This window comes from Phacochoerus africanus, chromosome 6 (genome assembly GCF_016906955.1).
Source record: "Phacochoerus africanus isolate WHEZ1 chromosome 6, ROS_Pafr_v1, whole genome shotgun sequence".
Lineage (NCBI taxonomy): Eukaryota > Metazoa > Chordata > Mammalia > Artiodactyla > Suidae > Phacochoerus > Phacochoerus africanus.
In genome coordinates, this window is record NC_062549.1 from 63,536,886 (window position 1) to 63,544,622 (window position 7,737).

The window sequence follows — 7,737 nt, forward strand, 5'->3', positions numbered from 1 at the left end:
GTAAATAAAATAGTTCTACATAGGAATGTTCCAGGAATGTAACTCCCATATTTGGAACTTTACCAGGATTTGCCCACCATCTTGGAAAGACATGTCACCCACTATGAGGCTGCTCATGTTAACGGATCCACTAATACAGAACACCCACATCTGTTTGCAACTATAGCTGTCACACTCAAAGAACATATTTACTTCCTTCTTCTTTCAAAATGCCAAATATACGAATGTGTCACCAATATCCAGTTGAATATTTTCTCTTAAATCCAAACTGAAGCATTTTAAATAGCATGCATCTGACTGCTTCACGACATCTTTTCTGTAGTCATACCTGAGTGTACACATATTGACACACATGCAATTTTCAGAAGCTGCTTTCCTTCTATTTCTTGTTTCTATTACAGATAGAGCACTTATATTGATTTTTAAAACATGACATGTGTAGATAGGTTCTACTATCTGTAAATACCGTTTCAGGAAAGTAAAAGAGACGTGACAAAACATGGCTCAATAAAAAGGGGGCACTGGGTCTGACTGAGTAGAGAATCATGATGAAATATATCTAGAAATTCAAAGAAGCCATATTTTTAAACTCTTGGAATGGTTCTGTTAGGCAACTACCCAGTTGAATCGCCAGCCTGCTCTACCAACAGCATTTACGACATTTTGGTATCATTCACTTGACTACATATGTAGGCTGTGAATATATGATGTCTTATTCATATTTATGACCCCAACACCTAGCCTACGGCTTGACACAGAGAAGGAAGGAGTTCAGTAGATACTTAAGAATGAAATAACAAATGAGAATCCTGAGGAGGTCCAGTCCCTGGCTCTCTCCTTAGAACTCTGAATCAATTATTCAATGTTTTGCCTATACAAATATTCTAAAGCTTTCTTCATTTTGCCTAATGTCAAAGTCAGTTACGTACAAACTCTCTCAATTTTCTCTCTTCCTTGTGGGTCCAGGCAGAAGAACTGTGTTCACCTCTGGATCCTAAAAGAGCCCCACATATAAGAAGCAGTCAATGAATATTATGTAAATCAAATTATTTTCCAGGAATATTGCTATACATAATGGCTGTGTTTTTGGTACTATCAGTACTGTACTTCATGTACATTATTGATTAAAAGGGTACTTGTGGATTGGTCTGGAGACCAAAGCATCATCTAAAGTACCATTTCCACAAATGTATTACGAGTTTCAAAGAAACCAAAATTTTTCAATCAACTTTTATGCTACAAGCAGATTGTAGGTTGAGAGTTGTCTGTACAATAGGACTGGGCCTTTGAGAAAAATAAAAATGTCAATCAATCATGAGGATGTATCTAAATATTTGACTGTATGGCATCCTGCAGGCAATATTTGGCCATTTTATCTTCCAAATTTAGTCCAGATGGTATTTTCACATAAACAGAAGCAGTGGATATTTAGCAAGAACTTTACTTTAAATAAATTTCTCTTGATGAAAATCTAATTTATGATTCAATTTATGCTTTCATAATTTTATTGTAGTTATTTATCACTTAATAAAATAAATGCACTCCAGACAATATACTAGAAAGTAAACTTATTAAGTGGTTATTCCCATTTCCATCAATATATTGGGAGTACATTTTTCAGAGGAAAAAGTGGGGACATGGGTTCAAGAAAATTATATTGCAAAACTAACAATTTCTTTTAATATATGTTTAAAATAATTTATGGTGCTATACCTTATTAAAAATAATTCACATTTTTAAAAAACTGAAACTGAAAATAAACTCTCATTAAAAATTGACCAGTCAGGAGTTCCCATCGTGGCTCAGTGGAAATGAATCTGACTAGTATCCATGAGGACACAGGTTCGATCCCTGGCCTCGCTCAGTGGGTTAAGGATCTGACATTGCCGTGAGCTGTGGTGTAGGTCACAGACACGGCTCAGATCTGGCATTGTTTGGCTGCAGCGTAGGCCAGAGGCTGCAGCTCCAATTTAGACCCCTAGCCTGGGAACCTCCATATGCCACAGGTGCGGCCCTAAAAAGACAAAAAAAGAAAAAAAAAGAAAGAAAGAAAGAATAAAGAAATTGACCAGTCAGATCATCTGTCTTGGCCAGCATCCGCCTCTGTTGTCACTGTAAGAACAGTACTTCCTAATGTGTTAGCATTCTGACAAAATTCCACACATCTTTTAAAAAAATCAGCCTTTAAACTACTTTCTTATTTCAAATTCACAATGAAAGTTTTTGGATTTCTTCTATTTAAAATAAAGTTCCTCCTTTATCTTTCTTAAGCATCCCCAGTCATAATAACTATGGTATCCTTTGATGGGGAAATACAACACCAAATAAATCTAGGAGCTGCAAACATCTTTTCTTATTCTGCCAGGGATAATGCTTCTTAATCTATAATGTCATAGTGAAGACAAATGCCTGGGTTCAAGCTTGACTGCATCACTTACTTCCTATGGGACTTTCGACAAGAAAAGTCTCTGCAATTTTGCTTTTATATCTATATAATAAGGAGTATTAGTGCTAGCTTCCTCATAGAGTGGTTGTGAGAATTTAAATATTTAGTGTTTATAAAATACTGAAAAAGTAGCTGGCTCACTTTTATATATTTATTATGAGTGTGTTATAATTATATAGAATAGACTAATAATAATGAAAATTAATTTATTTTACATAAATAAAATGAATTTATAATAATGCTGTAATTTAATTTCAATTTTAAACATTTTAATAAAAATTATCATTATTATTATTGTCTTCTAATAATTCCCCGATACATAGACTGTGATAAACTTTGATGGTCCTCTTTCTGAATCAGCCTTAATTTATTTTGTATGAAATTATTAAATGCAAGTCTGTATGCACGAGATCCCTGATTTTGAACTATACCCATGATTCTTCAATTAGTTATTTAAGTGTTATTGTCTAATCTATAAAAAAAACCAAAAACCCTTGAGGGGTAGGCACTATGTCTTCTATCGGTTTTGCGTTTGTTACATTCTAATCAACTGCTTTTCTCCTTATACATACTTGATGAGTAATAAATTAATAAATGAATTAATGAATGAGTCTGTGAGCAGAGACATGGCATTAAATGAGATGGCACAGACATGTACAATTCAACCTGAAGAAACACGCACTTTTCCCTTCAAGATAACACAGCAGGGTTTGGCTTACACAAGCGAAGGAGCCCCTGGTCTCACACACTTGACCTTCTGCTGGCAACCCAGACCTCTGAGTTGGTGGGAATATATATTTTATAGGAGGAAATCGGCAATGAAGAAGAATGGAGTATAGATCTAGAGTACAAAGACACTTGCAGGATGTAATGAAAAATTTTAAGATTGTGCTGCTCTATAAAGTTTATTTTTATCACACCAGGAGTAAAAAGGCCATAAACTTTTACCTTACAAAATACTCTGAATTTAAAAAATATTACATATAATACAGGTATACTCTCCACTCCTCTGAAGCCCCTATGAAAACAATAGGCATGAGAGTTTTATGTAAAATCCACTTGACAAATATAAGCAAATCTCACGTAAATATTTCATTCTGAAGTAAACGGAAAGTCTTAACCTTATATATTTACCTTAAAATATAGAAGAGACAGCCTATCAACTTTAATGATGCTCCTTAGGAATTAGTCTCTCTAAGGAACAGCAAATTGCAAGGAACTAATTACTTCCTTCTAATTTATCATGAAAAATTGCATTAGACCAGAATGAAATGTATTTTGTAGATCTTACCACTAATTTGACTTTCAAAATAATATACATACACATAAACCAGTCTCTCTAGAATACCATTTCAAAATGCCAGAGACAATTTAAAGAAAAAAATTTTTCAATGCTTAAAGAATATTTTCCACAGATAGGCAGGCAGGTATGCAAAAAACCTGGAAAGATAGGCTTTTAGAGTTGCCAAGAATATGATTGAAAGCATATCCTGTCACTTCATTTCTAGCAGTCTAACTTTTGCTACCACCCTGGAAATCAGAAGGGCGAGTTCACGTTCACAGTTGCTCCAAGGTGTCATCAAGGAAACTTTAAAAGCCAAAGAGAAAAGACTGACTAAGGTAACAATTTTCATTAACCTCGTCTGACTATTCAGCAAACATGTATGCCTGGAAGACTGAATGGTGGGATTTGGAGACAAGTGAGATTGTAAACAGTTGCAACAGATGCATGGATTGATTCTATATAGAAAAACACAGGAGCACAAGAAAAGAGAGATACTAGAATTCTCAGTGTGGCAGGCAATGAAATTATTTTCTGGAAGCGGTATGTTTGTGTGTGAGGGAGATTTGGGGACACGAACACAGAGAGGGCAAGGTGAAGGTTAAAAGGTGGAAGAATGCAAAGAGAACTGCCAAGTGATTCACTCCTTTCTCCAAGAGTCTAGGTTGTGCCAGAAAAGGAAAGAGAGTGCATTAGACACAGTTCTATTCGTGATAAACAATTGGTCTGAATCTGACAGCATGAGGGAGGGGATTATAGTATTTACTTGGTGGAGGCATGTTAACTCTTTAAGTGATGAGGTTACTATTCATTCAGCGAGGGGAAAAGTTGTTTATACACTGATTCTCAGAAAGTCTATGTAGCCACACAAATTCATCCCATACTTATGTCTTAAATTAAAAACACCACCTCCAGAAGCAATTAAATGCACTAGACACATGCACAGTGTTTCAAATTACTGAACTCTTTAAGTTCTGATTAATTTAAGAACCAAGAACTATCTAGTTCAGACAGAGGTCAATAGATCTTATTCACGTATTACAAGTGAGCTTTGTACAACTTTATATTTATTCACACACAACACACCTACATACACCTCTAATGAGTGAAATAAAATAAAACTTCATTTTATACCTACATAATTTTTTTAACATTACCTTTGTTTTCAAAATCTTTCCTGTAAGTTACTTAGCATTGTCAAGACAGACTTTAGATTTCTGACTGGAATTTATCTTTCTCTTGCCTATGAATGTAATATCTCAATTGACTTTTTTTTTTTTTTGGTAAATAAACCCAGAGGAGACCTCTGTCCCACACAATACTACACATTTAAAAACAATAACAAACCTTTACTTTTCCTTTGAGCTGAGCTGAAAAAATCAGATTCCCAGCACAATTCCAAAACCAACCTATATAAAAACCGACATGGGAAACGCTCTTTAAAATATTGATATTATTGCATAACTTGATTAGAAATGATGCTGAAACTGCATGAAATGAAGCTGCATGAAATGTGCACCCTGCATTTTTCAGTGTAATCTATTATTATAACACTTGTGTGGTCATAAATGATGCTTAGGTGGCCTGTCGGTGCAGATTGCATACTGACCAATTTTATGAATGAATACACAAAAATTCTCATAATTCGAAAAAATTGATGGCAGCATACTATTTTGAAAATGGTTATTAGGCATCAGAAGCAAAGGATGAAGCACACGGTCGGTGTCTTTTGGGTCCATCCAGGGCAATTGTATTCCCAGGTCCCCTAGCAGAGTGTGTTGGAAACAGCCATGAAGCTCTTTCCTTAGAGACTCGTTCTCTCCCTCTGGAACCGTGTGCTACAGAACGGAGACTGTGCGCCGCTCGGAGAACAGAATTGCAGGCTCGTCTCTGTGTTCTGAGGACTGTTCATACATCAGAGACATCACACTCCCCGAATCCGGTCCCACAAGTGTGTGCATGTGAGTGTGGCATTTACCAACAAATGAACAGAAGGCAACAAGAGCTCATCTCCTAGAAATAACATTTCCCACCCCTTACCAGGCAGGCTGCTCGGAAGCTTTTCAGGGGCTAACACTTGAGCGCCTTCCCCACGGGGAACGGAACCTTACATTAACAACCCTCTCAGGACTAAGTCAGCTTTGTGTGTTAAGTCCACTCGGTGCCATATGGCAGTTTGCAATGCCTTTAGCCACTCAAGTCCGGCTAGACTGCCCGCGATGATGTATTCTGAAAGGAAGACCCCTTCCGGGAGCAGCAAAGCCCCCTCCACTTACCTAGCTCCCACTGACCCCGCTCAGCAGGCGGCACGGGATCGGGCAACCACAAAGGGCTGAGGGATTCCCCGCTCCCTCCGGGGCTCCTCTCCCCGCGACGGTCCCCTTCGCCAATGATCTGTCGCTGGAAGTCCCCCTCCCCTCCACAGAGAGGAGGGTCTCCCCGGCTGGCTGGAGCTCCTGGCGTTTTTTTTTCCCCCCTCTCTTTACATCCCTGACTCTGGTCCACGGTCTCTAGTAGAAGGCTCAAAGGAGAGGCGGCGGGAGGAAGCTAAAGCATCCTTAAAAAGAACAATAATCTTCATCGATCTTCACCCCATTCCCCTGGCGGGCCCCCATCCCCCTGCCGCCGCCCAGACGACAGAGAGCTGGGACAGAAAAGGAAAAATCTAGCGGGGCTGAGCTCGCCGCGCGGAAGGAGCCGGGAAGGCGAGCCGCGCCAGCCGCGCCAGCCGGGGAGTTGCCGCTCGCTTGGGCTGCCCGCGGCGCGGCGGCGGCGGCGGCGGCCGGCGGGGGCGGAGGGCGGTGGGTGCTTGGTGGGTGTGTGTCTGTGGCGGAGCCGGGGAGAGGCTGGGCGCGGGAGGCGAGGCGGGGCGCTCGGGGGCGCCGGCTCGGGCGCGCACACCCGCCCGCGGCCACCCCGCCTCGCGCTCCGCCTCCTCCCGCGCTCCGCGCACCCGCGGTTTGGAGGGGCCGTCGCCGCCTTCTCCTCCTCTTCCTGGGCGCTCGCGGCTCTCGAGGTGGGTGGCGGGCCGGGGCGGCGGGGCAGCGCGGCTGGCCGGGCACCTCCGGGGACGCCCGGGCTCGGCCTGGCGGCCCGGGAGTTGTGCGCTCGAGCGGGGACAGAGCCCGGGTGCCCAGGGCGCGGCCGAGGCGCGGGAGGGAGGGCACCGCCCACACCTCGTCGGGCACCGCCCACCTCCTCCCGCGCGCCCGCAGCTCCCGGAGGCGGGAGCCCAGCTCCACACCCACCTGCTTTCCTCCTCGGCTCCCGCTCCTCAGGAGCAGGGGGGTCCCCGGCCCCACGGGCGCCGCGCCCAGGGAGGCGGGGAAAGCCCGGGGCACCCCGGCGGGATGCTCTCGGGCGGCTCCGCGGGATTCCCCGGGCCCTTCTGCTCCTGGCTGCTCAGCTCTCCCCCGCCCGCCCCCACACGCCCCTGACCCTGGCCTGCCGCTCAACCCGGGCGAGGAGAGACGGATCTTGAGTGATGGGGCCCGGAGTATTCTCCCGGGGAAGGAGCGCGGGGATAAGCAGCAGCACAGAAAGGATCCAGTTTTTCTCGGAGCACCTCCAGCTCCACTGGGGGGCCGTCGCCAGCCCCAGTAACCCCGCTTTCCTGGGTTTGAGGGAAAAGCCTGGTCGGTGGCAGCCCTAACTCCTGCTTCCCACGGGGGCGCTATTCACACTCGGGCCTGCCTGCCTTGCCCGCTCTCCTGCCATCTAGAGAACTGTGCCAAGTTCCTCCTTGGCGAGGCCGCCGAACGGACGGACACCCAGACCTTTCCCTACCTTCAGGTCGAGGTAAAGACTCTATGAACTTGTATAATATCGCAGGGCCGTCCGGGTTCCCGACCCATGAGCTTCTTAACAGGCACGAGATAGAGACAGCCGACACAGTTACAGGGGCTTTCAGGAAAACAAGGTGGCTTGAAACACCCTTTTAAAAAGAGTGCAGGCCATGACAGTATATTTAGAGTTGGGACTCCCTTCCAGGTTTCTTTAGGCCAGGAAA

At 43.5% G+C, this 7,737-nt stretch overlaps 1 protein-coding gene across 1 annotated transcript in view; it reads right to left on the minus strand.

The window, feature by feature from the left end:
• Positions 1–6,467, minus strand: part of LOC125129253 (potassium voltage-gated channel subfamily B member 2-like) — a 28,788-nt gene extending 22,321 nt beyond the window's left edge. Inside the window, exon 1 of the mRNA XM_047783761.1 lies at positions 6,005–6,467. The gene's annotated coding sequence lies outside the window, so the exon portion shown is untranslated. The remainder of the gene's footprint in view (positions 1–6,004) is intronic.
• Positions 6,468–7,737: the final 1,270 nt, after the last annotated feature.